Source organism: Hemibagrus wyckioides, linkage group LG17, assembly GCF_019097595.1.
Source record: "Hemibagrus wyckioides isolate EC202008001 linkage group LG17, SWU_Hwy_1.0, whole genome shotgun sequence".
NCBI lineage: Eukaryota > Metazoa > Chordata > Actinopteri > Siluriformes > Bagridae > Hemibagrus > Hemibagrus wyckioides.
In genome coordinates, this window is record NC_080726.1 from 10557200 (window position 1) to 10577573 (window position 20374).

The 20374-nt window shown below is 36.8% G+C and overlaps 1 protein-coding gene across 9 annotated transcripts in view; it reads right to left on the minus strand.

Annotated features, from left to right (window-relative positions):
- Nucleotides 1–20374, minus strand: part of cadm2b (cell adhesion molecule 2b) — a 162898-nt gene that overhangs the window by 88706 nt on the left and 53818 nt on the right. The window contains exon 1 of one of the 9 annotated variants that reach the window (XM_058412893.1): nt 71–154. The exons of the other annotated variants lie outside the window; for them this stretch is intronic. The gene's annotated coding sequence lies outside the window, so the exon portion shown is untranslated. Of the gene's footprint in view, nt 1–70; nt 155–20374 lie in introns of those variants that run through there. 9 annotated transcript variants of the gene reach the window in all.

Sequence of the window (20374 nt, forward strand, 5' to 3'; positions counted from 1 at the left end):
CTCTTAACAAAGCAGTGTTTAATCTGAGCATGTTGAGTCATTCTATAAAACACCAGGGTTTTTTTTTTACCTTCTGTCTGCTGGTGGTTGAGGAAAACAGAACAAAATGTTATTTCCAGTTTTCAAGACCACTGTGAACAGGAAACTGGCTTACCTATGGACAGAGAAAAATAGAGAATTAGCTATAAAAGCATGGTCATGTGACAAAAACAAAAGGAATGAGATAAGATCAGATTAGATAGCATGCTGATATTAATTATTATCACTATCATACTATCATTTTATTTTCATGCATTTCCAGTTTTAAGGGACCTATTATATTGTAACATTTTCATAAGACATCCATAAGAGAACAGGATGTTTGGAGACAATGACTCTTGTATTAGTCTGTTAATATTAGTTACTGTTTAATTATGCTTAATGACGTTTCATAATAACAAGTCCCAACAAATAGCATCTTCAGCATAGTCCATAATTATTACACATAGCAACATTTATGAAACCATTTATGAAAATAAAGTGGTCAGATTTACTATGTCATTTTTTCCCCCTCATAAACAAGAAATGAGATTAACTGCAGATGCTTTCCAAAAACAACAATTCTGCAATCAACAGAATCTAAAATTGTTTATTTACCTCATACACTCTTGGATTTAAAACTTAAATTCAGTTTAATTCAGTTTTATTTGGATGCCGCTTTTAACAATCGCCCCACAAAGCAGCTTTACAATATATATACAATAACAATATAGGACATAGATTTTCTGGTAATGCAATTTTAAAATTGCAGATCAATAAGCCAGCCAGAGGTGAAGATGGCAGGAAAAAATACCTGGAGATGATATTAGGAAGAAACCTTGAGACTCTAAAGGAAACTCATCCTTATCTGAGTGAAACCAGAAAGAGCAAATATGAATAATTTCCTTCTATAACAGTGTACTATATGATCAAAAAGTGTAAATGCACAACGGGGAAACTTATTTGAGTTTTAACATCTTGTTGAAGTTAAATCACTTCTTGATTGGAAGAGTGTAAAACAAGCCTTGCATTTTAGCAGATTTATTGCACCATCAGTCATTTCTTCTCACCACAGCCTGCAGTCCCAAAACCGCAAACCTGATTTCGAGTTATTTCTGCATTTTAACCAGAATTGAAATGTTTCCCTGAAAAAAAAAAAAAACTTCACATTTCTGTGAATGAAAATTGCCTGTGGTGACAGTTTGCTATTGAATCATGTAAAATGAGATGTTTTGTGAGTCAACTGCATAAACATGAAGAGACATTTCAGTGTTACGAAAAGCTGCTGATAAATTCTGTTACATTTTCCACAGTAATTTTCCACAAGCTGCATTTGTAGCCATTTAAAATTTTTGCATAGCCTGTAATTTTAGGACAAGCATGATATACGGTTTGTTGTACTTTGTAAGTACTTTCTTAACACTATTTCATCATAACTGTTGACATGACAGTGAAGTCAAATCTGAGTTTTCACTTAATTAATCTACATATGGAGAGAAACTTTTACAACAGCAGACAGATGTAGCTAACATTGGCAACTCCACTCCATAACACCGCTAATGCTGACAAGAGTGAGAGATAATTTTGTCTCGTGATGGAATATGTGTTACATTTGGACACCAATATGTCTGCAAATTTTGGGTTTGGAGACACCTTTACCATATGGCATGTGCAATTATGATGAAGATACACAACTAAACATGCTGTCTGAAAGCATCACACTAATTAAAGCTTTACAGTATGGACCAAAAAGAGTAAATCACACCACAGTTTGCTGTTAAAGGGAATTAATCAGTGATGGCGGCCTGACATGAGGCAATTATTTTAATCTAAAAGCAAAATATTTTAGAATCTCTTAAACCGCAGCAATTTGCCAAGTTAGAGCAAGGTAGTTCATGTAAGCCCAAGACGTTTTTTCCCCTCCTAGCATCTCCTTTACCTCTCTTTAGTACCAAATTCTCTGTCCTGATTTTGTTCTTTTACTTTGTAATGTATTCTTTTTGAAAGTACATTTCTTTGCCGTATATCTTCACATGTGTCAGAAATGCAGGATTTTATTTTTTATTTTTTCGAAAAAGAGAGTGAACCGGGAGCAAACTTTTCAAACTGAACACCAGATAACCTGTGCACTTTAAATTAACTCTGCAGCATTATTCTATAATAGATGCCTAGAGATAATAAAGGTGAGGAAAAAAATGAAACTGCACGAAAAGTGACTTTGAACTCAGTATGTTTTCACCCAGTGACTTGATTACACACCTAAATCGCATTTAATTAAACCGATTAAGCGGTGGGCAGGGGAAATTTTTGATCACACTGTGATCATTTGAATGTTGTTTTGAAAAGTACAGCCTTAAATAGAGTTCACTGAAAGACTGAAATGACTCATTCATAAGTTAATGAACCTTACCTTGTGCATAGAGATCAATGGGCACTGGGAATGCAGTGGGGTGAAACCCATTAGAACTGCTTCTAGCGCTCCAAACTTCAAGTTCTGACTCAAACAGGAGTAATCTGAGATGGCAGAGAGTGTGTGGCGCTTTATAATATGGGGGTAACAAACCACACTTTTGAATTACCTGGTCTGCTGAAGGCCCAATTATCACACATTGACCTGTGAAGGATGGGGATTATATTATAAGTGATTACAGTGAAAGTGCAGTTTCTTAGTTTTGACAGTGTGTGGAAGTTAATTTGGCCTTTGTCTCTCTGGTTTCATTCTTTCTGTGAGAAGCCATGCGTCCACCGCTGGAGCTGATCCATGTCTGCTAGTGCCACATGCTAGCCCTGAAGACGAAGCCATTGTATGTACGGCAGAGGAGCTATGGAGTGAATAGAACAGAAGTATTGTGGGTGCAAGTGCATGTGGATCAATCTGGGAAATTACAAAAGCAGAGAAACGAACAAGTGAACTGGAATAATGAGGTAATTCATCATAGCTTGTCACAGCCTTGCACTAAGGGATAGAAGGAAGGACACAGGAAAAGGAGGAGAACAGAAGGGGGAAAAACACTGTTTTCTCGTTTTCCTTTTCTTGCTACTATTCATGTATACCATAGGGAATAGACTTACTAACAGGGGATTGATGTTAAGTTGGGCAGGGAGATATAATATTAGGATTTTATTTTTTAAATATCTCAAAGGAAATGGAGGCAAAATTGCACACGTTTTGAGCGTTAAAGGTTCAGGTCCAGAGATGAATATACTTCAGTAGGTCATTAAGAGTAATTTGTTATATCATCAAAGATTTATCATTATTACAGGAATTTACCTTGGGTGAATAATTAAAATTGCAAATGAATCTTAAAGGCAGTATGGTAAAATGGACAAGCACTGTTTGTGCAGAAAGTCCAAGCTATTTAAAAAGACTTCAGACTTAAAATATCTTAGTCTGCTTATTTGAGTCATACCACAGCATTATTAAATTATCAAATCATATTTGTTTGACTCATTCACAGGGATTTAAGCCAAAATTAAAAATCCAAGACTAGTAATAAATGGATTTTGAAAAACCTGTTATGTGGCAAAGAAAATGTATATCCATTGGTAGGGTGAGGTTTTCTGTAAGGAAACATTTATTTATCATTTATGGACAGAGTCTCCAAATTTTCCAAGGAATTTGCATCAACATATAGCATAGCAAATAATTTTCGGCAAACGAAAGAACCGAAGCAAACGCCGAGTTTGCTGTACGTCCGGGAGCTGTTCAAAACTGGTTTGCTTCAGTGGAAATCCAAGAGAAACCAAATGAAACGAGTTTATGAATTTTACGATACCAACATTTATTTAACCCACAATGTCAATGTTGTCTTCGTGCATTTTTTTTGTTGACAGATTGGTGGGTGGTCTGTTTTTAGCCCAAGCTTTGTAGTACGACTTCCTGTGAGGACCCTTAAAATGGAATGTTTGGCTTGCATCAGTTCTTCGGTAGCAGCCATACAGTTTACACTTAGTATTGGTAATATGTTTGGGTGGCTGGAACAGATTATCTGCATTTACATTATTTCCTATGGGAAAATTCATTTCCCAATATAAATTTTCACCTTAATTCCAGAACGAATTAAATTTATATGCCGAGGCTCCACTGTACATACATTACGTGATATATAGATTTATTTTTTCAGCATATGTACATACACATTTTTATTTTACTGTTTCTGTAATTTTTCATTATTTTTATTGATCTTATACTGCTTTTATTTTACACTATTTGTGATGTATAGGTTTTCATTGACGTTACTCCTCTTACTTGTGCTGCTGTTTTGACCTGAATTTACCCTACAGTGGATTAATAAACATTTCATAACATAAAATGGAACTATAAGCACTTAAGAAATGTATGTTGTTGTTTTTAATAAGATAAAAAGGTAATCGTTGGCATATCGACGTGGCATAAGAAGAATCATACAGGTCAGGACATGATGTTATAGGAAAATAATCCATTTTGGAGTGGGAGGAAAAAAATCACAACTATAACAACATCTTCCATCATGTTTTATTCCTTACTTTGGTAAAGGGATTTCTTTCAGCTAATAAAACTGATTACTTAAGAATTGCATTCAATCTTATGCAACCTATCAATAACATATAGGCATCCAGACAAATTCACACACACACAAAAAAACAAGATGTAGTTCATCCTTACGGCTGAATCACAAGAAAAAACAAGCACCATGAGTTCAGCCTACATTCCTCCTACATTTCTCATATCCTCTGACCTTATGAAGAGCCGGTTCAAATCTCCAGAGCCGTTTGCAATTCTTCATTACCAGTGTAGAAACACTTTCTGTCTCAGACAAAGCACTGGTCAGACAAAGCCGGGAGATTAACTTCAGACAGAGCAAGCATTCATCTTTATATAATACTGTAGTATCTCTCCAAAGACAGCTGCTTTCTATGTTGTGCTTTGTATAATAACCACACTAGAAATACATATTATCATCTTAATCTCCTCACATGCTTTTGTAAATTAAGCAAGCCAGGAAGTGATCATGCTGTGCTCGGTTTGTGTATTCCCAGGCTCCACGTCACTGTGATGTATCTTTAACATTCAGAGGTAAGCAGTGGCACATGACATCTGTCTGTATGTCCGTGAAATCAAACCTCCTGCTGCTGTAGTGTCTCGAGCCCAGTGGCAATCTGCAGGTCATGAAGTCTAGCTGAGGAATGAGTTGCTATTAAAGCTATTGCCAACAGCCTGAAGCTTAATTGCACATTATTTTATTCTATTGTACAACATAACTCAGACTATACTCATTAAACTCACTGTAGAGTTCATGTGCTTTGGGGAGTCAGACATCCCTTACTACATACCTTTAAATTTAGTTTCACTGTAGTTACTCAGTCATATGCTTCAAGAGGAATAACTGAATAATAAAAGAGTTAAATGGGATTATAATGATTGTCTGTTTGGCGTGGACATAATGGATTTCCTTGAGAAAGATTCTACATCAATACAGAAAATGTGAGAAAAAAATATTTTGCCCAAATAGCTTCCTATTCACTGCAAATGGGATATACTTTATGGGATATAACAAACTTTTAAAGATAGAAACAGAGGCTCTGTTTGCTTGCCATTGTTCTTCTTACGTGTAGTATTGGCAGACACAAATCTTTTTTTATGCTTTTCCTAAGTAAGTAATAATTTAGAAAGAACAAAAAAAATCTAAATAAATTAGGCTGCACTGTGACACAGAGGGTAACACTGGGACAGATCCTACATTATATTCCTAGTTCAGCCCTGGGCTTGGGCTACTGTCTGTTTCATTTTCTGCCCATTTTCATGTGGGTTTCCTCTGGATTTTTGCCACCTTCCTAAAACATGCTGGTAGGTGCACTGGCAATGCTAAAATGCCCATAGGTGTGAATGAGTGTGTGAATTTGTGTGTGTGTTGCTCTGCAGTCGACTGCTGTCCCATCCAGACTGAATTCCTGCCTTGCATTAAATGTTCCCATAATAGGGTTTGGATCGGAAACAATCCTGATGAGGAGAAATTGTTAACTGAAGATATATATGCAATAAGTTGCACATGATTATTATGAATGTTTTTTTTTTTTCTTCATATTTTTATATCTCACAAACACAAGATTTAGCAGCCAGTAGTGAAATATCGAGTATAAAAATACATGATGTTTAGTTCCTGCTAAGCACTGTGAACATTTACTTATCTGAGGAGATGCACCGGAGAAACCCATTAAGTAACAGATTCCAATTATTTACTCTACTCTCCGTGTCAGAGCACTTAATAAACAACAATTGCAAGCTTAGTCTGCTGTGTTAAATCTGCCACAATGTAATGTTCAGTCTTGTCAGTTATTTGACTGCCAGAGCTACCCAACATGACAAACATGACAGCACCACTGTCATTATCCTGAAAGCACTAGAGCCCCTAAACCCAAAAAGGCAATAATGCTCCTCTGACTCCTAACACTCCCTCTTCCCAGCTCATTCCACAGCAAATCTGTTGGTGTTCTCGAGCCTCATTGACCTTGTACCTTCTGCATGGCTTCCTTCTTTTAAAGCTCACCTCTGTCTGGCCTTGGCACACACAGATATCTGTCACTGTCCACTTCACTGATATCTAGAGTGAAGGAGAGAGACGTGCATGACTGATGGAATCAGACAGTGGACCTGGAGGAGAGACAGGTGCCTTATGTTCGTCCTGACATTGATATGGACCGAGCTTCCGACATCCTCTAACCTCATGCTGATCAGTGAATGGTAGGACTTTTAAAAAATAAAATCTTATTAGATTTTATAATTAGTTTTGTTGTAAAAACAAAAAAACAACAACAACAACAACCAAAAACTATGGTCTACATATAGAGTATATGTAAATTTGAGAAATGTAACTGTTTGGTCAAATAAACGTACATCACAGGTTTTAATTGGTCAAATATAAGTAGAAAATGTAATAAGACTACATCTTTAACAACATCTTTTCTTCTTTTATGTTTTTAGTAATAAATAAATTAAAGCATTGTATAATAATGTCATTGCTTGGAAATGTGTTCAATATTATAATGGAGTTGCCCATCCAAAGTCTCAAAGAATAAATGTGTCATTAATTTGTTCATTAATTTGTGCATTCATTCATTACTTTTTCCAATTTATTTGCCTACGTTGTACCTCAGTAAGACACTAATAACTCGTACATATTAGAAATATAATGAAAGAAAGAAAGAAAGAAAGAAAGAAAGAAAGAAAGAAAGAAAGAAAGAAAGAAAGAAAGAAAGAAAGAAAGAAAGAAAGAAAGAAAGAAAGAAAGAAAGAAAAAGTTTATTGGGCAATCACTTTGGCAACTCCAAGTACGGATACAGATACAAATATTTGGAGTGCTAAGCAGATATAAATACAGCCCAAAGATACACGGTTTTCAAGTGATAAAATTGCAAATACAGAATTTTCCAAACCTCAGTGCACCTGCTACCATATTTTACTTTTAAGGAATTCAGTGGTGCTCTTAGGCTCATATTGGAGAAATAACTTTAAGATAGATGACTTTAAAGCTTCCTTGCTAGTCTACAGGAATGGGGCCCCGGTGGCAGCAGCTCTGTGAGTGATTTTTAATCAGGGAGTATGACAAACGCTAAACTCGACCCTCTTCTCCTCTGTCACCGATGGCCTGCAGGCTGCCTCATCTCCCCCCAGTGAGCCTCTGTAAAGGAAAGAAGCAGAGCCATTACAGCAAGCTCTGCAGCAGTCTTATCAACTCCCCTCGACTTCTCCTGCTTCTCTAACTCACCCACAGTGGGACTACTGTATACAAAGCCTCCAGCCCAGGGAGAGAGTATATTAAAAAAATATATATATATAGCCCATCTACTAGCTGTCTGAGCTGTCATCCATCTTTATCAGGAAATGATCAGCATCTGACAGAGAGTGCTAATCTATAGGAATGCCTCTTTTCAGCTCTTCTTGCTCTAAATAATTCATCAATTACCCTATTCATTGTGCCTTTAATTCTTAAGTTATAATATCATCATTTCCTACTTCAGAATGTGCAAAGTGAATAAACAAAACAAAACAAAACATTGAAGCCTCCATAAAAGAGTGGGTGTGTCTCATTTAGCTCACTAGGTCATGAATCAGTATATCATGTACACAGGTTCAGGCACTAGTAAGGACTCTGATTCATTACATATTGGGACAATGATGACTCAATTTCCAGTGACAATACTACATGCTCACAATATATCATCACAACATCACAACTGCCGTTTATCAGCAACAGCCAGGACTGATGTCTTTCCCACATTATTATTTTTCTCTGTTATTATACTTCAAGCAGGATCATGGGATAGCTAGTGAAACATCCAATAACGGTAAGCATTGTTATAGTAAGGAATCATTTGAGAGCTACAACAATTTGTAACAAAGACCCGGAGTTTGTCTTCCCTTTTTTTGAGCTGAGAGGCTCCAAAAAAATATGATATCATTTAAGGGAACATAGTGAGCATCGATACTCCCTGGTTTTTGTCGTGCATCGAACATTCCAGTGTACTGGAAGGATTTTGTGATAGAGACAGCTCTTAAAATGGCCGACTCTGTGATTAGTGCTGTGACTACTGAACTAGGGAGCTGATTGAGATGCACTTTATGTCTTTGTTTGCTCCGTCTAAACCCAATACTGCTATAACCTCGTTTTAAAGTGGTACATTACACGGTTTGCAGTGTGCATGACCATGTGGATTTGATGTAACTCTGTAAAGAGAAAGGAACAGGGATTTGAACAGACTACCCCAAGTTAGTGAGTGGAACTTTTCAGATGAGGGAGTGCTTTTAACGTTTGTAGGCAAGGAATTACACGCTCACCTTGAACACAGCATTAGTCAGTAAATGTTGCAGGAATATGTGTTTTCCCCACAAATGGCTCTATATCTGACTTGTTTACGAAAGAACCGAAGATGAGATGTCGAAAAGAAATGTCTGAAATCTTCCTCCGTAATCTACCTTGTTGCTAGAATCGTGTTTGTTTTTCTAATGGACAGCTTGTGGCAGCAGAGGGTATTACAATTGATTAAAATGTTGAACAATTAGATTTACTTGCACACAGTGAAGGTCATGACAGTTCTTTTCCTCTCATAGCGTTCATTTTAGAGGATGAAAGTCCTCTTTTGTTTTTTCTGCATACTTTACTACATATGAAATAAAGGCCTGATCTGAGCCATTCATGCGAATTCACAATTGCTTGTCCTAATACTCTGCGACAGCAAACTGAATAGTGGAGACACAGATGGTCCTAATCATTACTTGCCAAAATTGTGATGTGTTATTGTTAATGGACCATTACACTTTGTTGAGCAAAAAAGAAATCAAACGCCATTCTCCATTAGAGCTTAATGGCCACCTTTTCATCTTGGCAATAGCAGGCATCTAAATACTGCAGGCTGCTCGCTGCGAGGGTGTCAGGAGCAGCGGCGACTCTGTGAACTGCACAAAGCTAATGTCTTATGCATTTTTAAAGCCAGGCAAATGCAAGGGAAATAGATGATTTTTATGTACGCTGCCCAAGCGCACTCAATCAATGCTAATGTTAAAAGCAGAGCGTGAATGCAAATTATTCGGGCAGTGGAAGGAACAGCATGTGTATGTGGGTATATCGAGAATCGCAACATTGCACGGGCAATAACTCAACCTCTATACAATCGTGTCTCAGAGCCAAACTACGTGCTAATTTGCTGAGTTTCTCTAACTGTGAAGTCTGTTAAATCTAGCCAGGGATATCACAAGCTCCAGGGCAGCACTGGGACTCGACTTGCCATATCTCTCTCTCAACTCGCTCTTTTTCACTTCACACCAACCATCATTATCTTATGCAGTCTACTGACATGACACAATTACCAGCAGAATAAGGTGTCCAATATTTCCCGTTGCCCTTTGCCTCCTAATTTCTCCTTTTGCAGGGCCCTCTCCCTCTGCACGTTTATATATACCAACTTGCCTCATGGGCACATTTAAACTTTTACTTCCAGCGGTGAATTGAAAAAGCCTTCAGTTCAAAGAGGTTAGAACAGAAAGTAATTCATTTAATACTGGTTTGAGAGAGCAGGCAAAACTTTATGAATGTTCCACTTTATTATTCATATGCGTCTATATGCTACACTATATTTGTTCAGAAATATCATCTAGAATAAATAGAACATGAGTAGGTGTGGTGAGCTTTATGATTTGACCGCAGCGATAATGAACTCCTGCTACCTTTACACAAAATTGTTTTCAGTAATGTGTTAATGTGAGCAAACAAACTGACCTTGTCTTTGTGCAAGTGTGGCTTATTAATACAGACATAGAAGCTTAATATAAGAGAGAACTTTATAACCACCTTGTATTATATTGTACAGCTGAGTGTGAAGGTTTGTAACCCCTATGGGTTTTGAATGGGAAAAAAAGAAATCCCTCTATTTAACCGTGTATTTGCAATAGCACTAATAATAATTCTAATACTACTAATAATCATTTAAAAGGAACTTTTCCCATTTTTTGGTCACCTGCCAATTCCCACCCACTAGCCCACTATCTTACAACAGCCACAACCTGAAGAGGGTGAAAGCTAAGTCAGGCTTCCTCAAAGACACTTGAAGACAACCAACTGATTCTTTGTGAGGAAGGAGGAAAGCTCTATCCACCCTTTTCTGCATACATGAACTCACAGACGACCTCGGCCGGGTAATGTAGCTGTGTTTGACAAGAGATATAGAATATTACATCTATCCCACCCAGAGAGCGTGGCTGTTTTTGCTCCCGGCTGTGGCATCATCAGATGGCTGCCTTTGTAACATCACTTGTGCTGCTTTTTCATGCCACTCGACAGTCTCAAAAGAATAGTTTTAAAAGATGCTTTGCCATGACCCTCTCATTCTTCAGACCAGCTCTGAAGTCAGAAGTTCCACATTTTAACATCGGAGTGATGGCTTACTGTCGTAAAATATCACTCAAAAATACACCTCTTCTAACCCCCCCCCACCCCCTTTTCCTTTATCCTGGGCGGTCGAAAGCATTTTTATTCTTACTTGTGCGTGAATAGTTTACATTCTACCATAGGAAAATATGCAGCCATTTAAAAAGCCATTTTAAATAAACAACTACATTTGTGCCATGTAAATATTCATGGCAGTTCAAACTATGGCAGTTTTGCTGTGTGCCATTGCAACTCTAATGATTTCAGTATGTAAATAAATTCTAAAATCCTCCTTTACGGACAAAACATTAGGCGCTTGTTAAAAGTCATGTGTGAAAATGAATGCAGTTTAATGATGGGTGGAAGGTTGAGTTGTAGGATCTAGCTGTGTGTGGTCATTCTATCATGCTGAGGACAGAGTCTGTTCGCAGTCTAACTCTAATGTGCGGTGCCCTCAGCACTGCTGTTAATCTTCTACCACTCTGATGTAGGCTGGCACCCCTGCCTGTGTCTTCATTTCCACCAGATTACGCTGTACCTTCTCTGCAGCCTCCAGTGTTCACTTCTAAATTACAGTACCAGTAAATCACCATGCAGCACAAATGGGGCATTCAGAGGACTACTACACAGATTTTTGCCTACCTACCACCCTGGTGGTGTGTTTGTGTGTGTGTGTGTGTGTGGACACACTTATTTCAGATCTCTACAACCTTTAGTGTCTTATCATGCTGTATATTCTTGCTGAATCAGTCTTTCAAAGGAAAACAAAGCAGGTAACTTGCTGAACCTGAGATTGTAATCTTTGCTTGAGAAAAAGGATTGAGTGAAGAAAGAAAAAATCAATTCTAAATCTCTGTGTCTTCAAATGCAGATGGTGTCTGAATATAATTGCAGCCAGTGTTTTTTGTCAGCTTCACCATGACTGTGACTTATCAGCTAGCTGGAGTTACTGGTGGAATTCTGAAGTGAACATCCCGCTTTATATAATCGGAGTCTAACCTGACTGCAGAGAAAGCAACAGCCAGTACGGTGACCTTCACATCTCCTTCCACGCTACAGGCAGAGAGATGTGTTTGGCTAAGCTAATTGCTCATGGAAGATAAAGTCATCTACTCAAAGCCCACATGCTCCCTTGGCTACTCCGGGAATGATGTGATCGTCTCCTTTCACTTTATAATAACACACACTGATGTCTGTATACAAATGCTATGTATTTCACTATATATATTTATTTATTGATTGATCATTTAACCTGATGAGGAACAATCTGCTTTATTATACTGCGGAACCTGAATTCAATTTAGGATTATGACAGTTTATAATTGATGGGCTCATAGTTTATTAAACTGTATCACACACACCCATGTAGCACATCCTCCAACCAGGGTTTTTTTAAAGGAGCCATCTTAAATGTAGTTTGTTGTACACAATAAAATTCCTATATATACCATGCATGTTTATCATTCAGAGCAGCAAAAAATGATTATATATATATATAATAACAGCAGGAAGCATTCATCAGACAACTAATTACACAGAAGGATTGTCTACACACACTGCAATCTTCTCTACTTGCTCCCCAAAAAAGCCACTGACCAATTTCACTGCTGCGAATGTAGAGGAGTTAATTAGCCTCCTCTCACACTAAATAGACATAGCATATTAAATAACGCAAAAGACCAATCAACTCCTCCAGCGTTTGCACAGATTGAGAAACCTTTCTGATGTGACAAATCACCCTGATGATGAGTTTAAGGAGGTCAATTGGGAGGCAGTAGACTGCCTTACTTTCCGAGCATCCAATCGTCCATATCTCCAAGGATCTTAGATGAAAAGCTCACTTAAATAAGAGTTTAAATGCGTTAACACATTCAGAGCCGCTATAGAGAAATAAAATGGCGATGATTGCATGTAATGCACCGGTTATGGATATTCATTGCTAGGCTTTTCAGAGTAGCTCAAAATACTCTTATCCACCACTGCAGTGGTTTCAAACTGCCATCTTAGAAACCAGGAAGATGAAGGACTTGTAGAGAGGAAATGCAAAAATTCAGACATTTCATAAAATAGACAGCTTTTTGAAATGAAACATTAAATAAATAATTTCTATACATTGCTCAGCCTAAATATTTTTTTTTTGTTGGTGAGGTATTGATAGATATTAAATGTGGAGCCCTGTTATATATCATGGGCAGACACTACTGGTTGAAATGTTTATTCAGAACCTAAATCGGGAAATCCTGAGTTATTACATTCGTTAGTTTATGCATTCATTCATTTATTCATTTATCCATCCATCCATCCATCCATCCATTCATTCATTCATTCATTCATTCATTCATTCGATAAGATAATAGAAGGGAGGATAAGGACTTTTATTAATACCGATAGACTTTTTTTTTGCCAGAGACTGCTTCAGAGTACACAAGAGAAATAAATATACAATATGCTATTATGTACAAAATGTACAAAAAAGTAATTAAGAGATATTTAGAATTTAGAATTAAGAATTAAGATAATATTTCACATATTATTGCACATGGTCTGATATTAATGTACATATTGTAAAATATTGTAGATATTAAGTGCACATAATAATACAGTGATTCATTCATTCATTCCTCTTCAGTAATCTTAGGAATGCTGGGTAGGAGGCAGGGTATGAATACATCCTGGATGCTTCACCAGTTCACACATTTGTACACACATTCACACCTACGACTAAATTAGCATAGCCAATACACCTACAGGCAAGTTCTTGGGATTTAAGAGGAAACCAGAGAACCTTGAGGAACCCCACAGAGACATGGAGAGAACATGCACAGAAACTCCACACAGACATCAGCCTGAGCTCAGGATTGTGCTGTAAGGCAGCACCAACATGCTAGTGCAGTTCTGCATAAAAGCAAGAAAGTCTTAGCAGGCTGAAGAAGGAAGGAAAGTTTCCTGGAAGAATAATATATGCACATTTTCCACAAAAGTAAATGTGAGTGGAGTCCTAGCACCACCAGAGCTTACTGAGATCCATAAATTGAGAGAAGCACAAAGTACTGCACAGCCAGTGACAGGCTTTCCTATAACTTCCTTGTAGATCACTGATGTCTGTTGAAGAGCTGGGGAAAAGTTTGTGCTGAAAAAGCATATTTTGGCACTTCCTGTCCCTGCAATGCAATCTCTGCCATCACTTATTGGTGCACTAGAATGTATTTGTCTGACACCGTTTTTGGTTGGAAAATTTAATTGTTTTAATGTCTGTCAAGGACTAGTGGAAAATGCCAAATCAAATCAGGGAAGGTTGCTTTTTAATGTATGACAAAATTGTACAACAATGTATCTCAAGCTGGGATTAACAAGCTATGGATGAGTTTTGTGTAGTTATATTCGAAACTTAGAAGTGGTCTAGTAGAAGTGGTGCTTCTACAAACTTTAGAAGTCTTTTGCTATGCAAAAATAGATCACAGTTTCTAATCTAATCATGCAGGCTTTTTCATAAAAACCCAAATCTGAGCATCAGGAATCTAATCTTACCAAAGTGCCCAACAAATCCTACAATCCTCTTTACACGTTCATGACCAAAGCCCATTGCTGCATATCAAGTGGCTGATCTCGCGCCGAGTGACAGAGTAATAAGAGAGTTATGATGCAGCAGATGTGAAACATAGTCTAGAGAGATGAACATTTTAGTGGTGCACTGAACCATAAAAATGAACGCTGACTCTACAGACAGACAGAGCTTCATTTTATTTTATTGCACTTTTCCCTGTGTTCTGCATGACAACTAAATGTGGATGCACTGTATTGAAGAAAACATTCTAATATCAGGGAAGAGATCATCTAAGCCATATATCACTGGCTTGGTTAGGGTCTAATCCCCATTCTCCAAGGAAGATGGCATTACAAGGAGCTATCTGCAGCTAGAAAGAAAGCTGTGGCTCTAATGAGTTATCATAAACAGTTACAGAGCTTTAATGAGATCAAGATTCCCTATTGGCCCAATGTTTATTCAGGGGCCAACGGGAGCTCTAATCCTGTCAGATTGATCTTTCATCAGGTCTTAAATTATTCCATCTCTCCAAGACTAAGCAACAAACAGGATATTATCATAATGACACAATGAAATCAACCCGACCATGTGATGCCAGGATCAAAGTTAGATTTGTTCACAGTTCAGAAAGTTCTTGATTGAAGAGAACTTAAGCTTTAAGGCACATGTATAAGAAAAAAACATACAAAACAACTAAACATATCATCAGTACAAAAATAAGATTACCTGGAACTAAATATGCAATTATGAAACCTATTTTAAGACGTGATTTCTTGATAGAAGCATGAATATCTGCTTAAAGAATAAGAAATTGAAAAGCTTGAAAGGCTGAGTAATATTATATTTGATTTTTTCTAATCTTATAAGAAATATTAGATTTGCAGATATTCAAGGTATTCTCACTATCATTTTTACAGTCAACTGTCGAAACAACATTTCTGCTGTATACCTGGCTATTGTTTATTTCTGTCTCCTTTTTACACGCATATATATATATATATATATATATATATATATATATATATATATATATATATATATATATATATATATAATAATAATAATAACGATAATATTATTATTATTATCATTATTATTATTATTATTTTTTAACTGAGCTATGTTTGTGTTTTAATTTCCTTGCTGATTAGAAACCAATTTATGTAAAGCTATTCATTCCAAGTGACAGAACCAATGAATACTGTATGTGCAGTAAGCTACACAATTTAGTAAATGTCATGCTTCCTATCTCCATATGTCAAAACACACCTGAGGATATTTTGACAGAGACATATAATTGACTATACTGTTATCCTTCCATCCTGATACCATAAACTCCTACTACCCCATCAGCAAGTCCACACTTAGATTGTATCTTGTAACCTAATGCCTTAGTTTCAATGTGCATTGCAGTTGAATGATATGCATTAAATTGAATAAAATGGGTAATAAAAAGCTTTGAGGTTATATATATATATGTACACTGTATATACACTCAGGGATTGTTCAGCCAAAAACACTAAATAGTTGGAGTTATTCATATATAACAGGTTAATCCAAACTGAAACTATAACACTACCTGCCCCCCCCCCCCATTACATTCCACCTTCTGTGAATGTGTGCCCACTGTAGCCTCAGATTCCTGTGTTTGACTGACAACCTGATGTTGTCTTCTGTTGTTGTATCACATATGCCTCAGTGTTTTTGAGATGCACTTCTGCTCACCATGGTTATAAAGAGTGGTTATCTAAGTTAGCATAGCCGTCCTGTGAGCTTCAACCATTCTATCCATTCTCCTCCTCATCAACGAGGCATTTCTGCTTGCAGACCTGCAGCACAATTCTGTGTAAACTCTATTGACTGTTGAATGCTCAAATCCCGGTTCAGCACTTTCTAAAATACTCAAATTCTTGGCAATGACAACCTTTGATACATTCAAAGAGTCTGAGGAGTCGGAGATCATACTTTTTACCCATTCAGAGGTGAAAATTAACAGAAGCTCTTTCCCTGTATTTGGCTGATTGGATAACTGCATAAATGTACAGTCATGTAAAAGTGGACAGTCAGTGTATATCAACTGTTCTGCCTATTTAGGCTTCCATGCTAGGAAATTCATCCACAGAAAAACAGCAGCTCACTAACAAGATTAATTCTACAAGCACTGTCCTCCATCTTGTTTTGTTTTTTCTTACTTGTCCTCCGAGCTGCAGCCTGATTGGTCAAGTGATGAAAAAGCTTTTGATGCCACTTTTTTTCAACTTTTGGAAGCACTCAGCTATGAGAGGGAAAAAAATAAATGCAGACGACAGCATCTTTTAAAAACGTCCACATTCTACCAGCCGTACGGTCACATCCCACAGGATTACATTTAAATCATGCACCAGAGGTTGAGGCAGAAATGGCTAGACTGTGAATAAGGTCACAAGCCTTTTAATGCTAACTGACTGTGTATTAAAATAGTCTGGCAAATTAACTAACATGCTACTTTGCTATATTATATAACAACAATAGTGTGCTTCACAGATTTAAAATCCATTACATAGAGGAAATTTGTTACGAGAACAGCATGAATGATGAGCGTGAGTATTCATTTTCAGGATTTATTTTTAAAAAAATAAAAAAGACAATTTGTGTAAACAAAAATACTATCTCATTTGACCCTATTTCTTTGACTGACAGGGTTAACGGTTTGCTGTGTGCCTAATACAGAAATATATTAACTTCAATAGATTGGTGTGGGAGGAAGTAAATAAAAAAGTACCTTCCGCCTCTCATGGCTATGAACACAGCCACTGAGACTGAGAAGATTATTAATTAACACCCACACTACAGATATACAGAATAAAACTGAAAAATCTGCTTCAGCTTTTCTTTGAATGTGCCACCCACACACATACACAGACGCACACACATGGTTCTTACTATCCTTGTGAGGACCTTCCATTTGAGGCTGTAATGTAATTTAAATTAAACTCTATAATATTGATATTGAGATAAATTGTCATAGTACACTTTTTGTGATGGTGCTGATCTTTTTTGATTAATCATTTCAAATGGAACAAATGGAGTTCTGACCTGATGTTAATACTACTGTTTTGCTGGAAGATTTATAGACAGTCCTTGGCCAATGCTATGGAAAAGCTGCTATGGAGTCCAGACCTTCTGCCATCAGTCTGAAGTCTGGCTACACAAGACTATCCTCATGGGGACCAGCCAAATGTCCTCACAAGGCCAGATATTCCTATTAAAAAACATGCCCACACACATCATTATTGTACAGTATGTCCAAAAAAAATTCTGCAGTACTGAAATGCCTCTTTCTATATGCACCTATCCTTATTTCACATCACTTCCTGATTCTTTGATCAATATGTTAGAGTAGACTGAATAGTGATTATTGTCAGCATGTCTATTCACAGTACAAATATGTACAAACAATGCAGGGTTTCACTGTTTAAAATACAAATTAAACAGCAATATTTCACTAAGATCCGTCTCTATCTTTGGCTCTGAAAAGAAGGATCAACTCTGTAGCAACAGATGCTGGTAAAATTGCGCCCAGTAAAACATGCACATTCAATGCACACTCTCCCTATGAGAAAACAGATGTTTGCCTGTTCCCGACTACAGTGTAAACCCAGAGGAATATTTAGCATGAAGACACATCGTACATTATTTATAGAAGTTGTATAAAACGGCATAGTTAAAAAATAAATTGTAACGTAGGGTGTATAACAAACCATATAACAGCACGCTTTAAAGAGGCAGTGCTGAAAACTCAAGATCGGATGAGAGTTCTGTAGAATTACATTCCTTGTTGAGGAAGACTATACAACATTGATGTAGCAGTAAAAATTAGTAAAGACAGCAGTAGAATACTTGCAAATTGTTTCCCCAATTTATACAGAAATGTGACATATTAAAGGAAAAAGCATTAGTAAGGTGTTTCTGCCAGCATATGAAGCCAGAATAGAACACAACATTGCCATCCTGTAAAAAGTACCCCATCAGGATAGAAATGCTTCATCATAGGATAAAGCTGATCACTCAGGATAACTTTGTATACATTTGCAGTGACCCTCTATAAGGGAACAAGTGGACCTACACCATCTCACCAAAATTTCCCCAAAGTACTAAATGATCAATCAATCAATCAATCAATCATCTTTAGGTTTGTGCTTAAATAGTCACGCATCTGTATATTAAATATTAATATAAAATGTCTTCACCCAATGGCTTTAAAATGAAAAGTTTTTAATGACATTACCACAAGAACAGTTTTGAAACAATTTCAGAGCCCAAAAGTTTCTGATCAGTTGCTCACAGGGTTTTGAAATATTACATATGCCAGTTTATGTATGGGAAGTCACATAGTTAGACTACAACAGAGAAAAGGAGCATTTTACTTCCATACATCTGCTCCAAAAGCATTCAGCCTGGATTACCGCTCTCTGTACGTAAGCACTCTAGGTTTCTCTCTCTATTTCCCCAACTGGAATTTCAGCCTTCGCAGAATATGTTCTTTCACACATAATTATTCAGAAAGCTGGCAACTGTACGATTGTGTTTGTCTAAACAGCAAAGTCTAAAGCCATGGTCTTATGTGAGCATTCAGAAAATCAGACAAGCTTTGGCTGCAGCCCCAGAACGAGCATCTGTCAAAACAAATGGCCCTCATTTGGAAATAAATAAATAAATGAACTTAGTAATCCATGGAAAATCATATCCATAAAGATATTTCACACAAAAAAAGGCAGCATTGAGGCCAAGATGAAAGTTATTCTCAGATTAATCTCTGAACTAATGCCTGGTGTCTGCATCATTTCATTTACAGCCAAGAAGTGGAATAAAACAGTATTGATAGCGGTGCAATTGTGACAAACTGCAGAAAGCTTCAAAGCACCGCTGCCTACTTTTAATTCATGAGTACATGTACAATGTGTCATGTCCCTTTCTGCAAGCCAGAAAATTCATGTTTTGTTCATTTTGTAAATTTTGTTTTTTTGCTGCTGGAGTTCTTGAAGTGCTCAACAAATCAGCATAATGGTGAAGCTTTAAACTTTGATTAATTTCTGAAAGTAAATAGAAGGTTTTAGAATTTGGAAACATTTAAATCAAAGAAAGTAAATGTTCAATATTTTGAATATCTGATATTCAGGTTTCTGCATTATTTCTAGACCCCTATTTAAATGTAAGCAAATTTTCCTCCGGATTGATTTCTTCTATCGAAGCATGTGTTCAGATAACACTGATCTAAAATGGATCATAAGGATTTGCACAAATTTCAGCAGTCCATACCAGCTCAAGTGCAGACTGTCATTAACGCAAAAATGGGACATAAATACTAAGAAACTCTAAAATTCATGTAAATTCAGATTATTTTTTTCTGCCAATAATATAATTTGTAATGAAAAAATGTCGTATTAAATTAGAAGTGTGTGTGTGTGTGTGTGTGTATATCACTGACCACTTAGGAACTGATCTGGGATTTCACAACAGCCAATGTCTGCTGAATAGTTTACACAGATTGTTGTGATAAAGAAACAGTTCTGTGGGTGGAAACTCTTCGCTGATGAGAGAGGTCAGAGAAGAACGGCCCGAGTGCTCTATTTGAAACTGGACAGCTGAAGACTAGAAGAAGTTTTTCCAATTTTCAACTTCAATATTTGTATACAAGTGTATATTTTGTTGAGTACGGACATGTCTCTTATGCAAAATAGGATTATTTGTTATATAACATAGTAAAATACAGTCTTAAATTATCACCCAAGTTCCTTTTATCTGCCAAATGTCCTACTTTTATATAAATTGGCAAATTATATGAAGTCCGTTTTCCCTTAACACTTCATATTGGCAGCATTTACCAACTGACAACAACTGTTCAGCCTGACTTTGGCAATAAAGACGAACG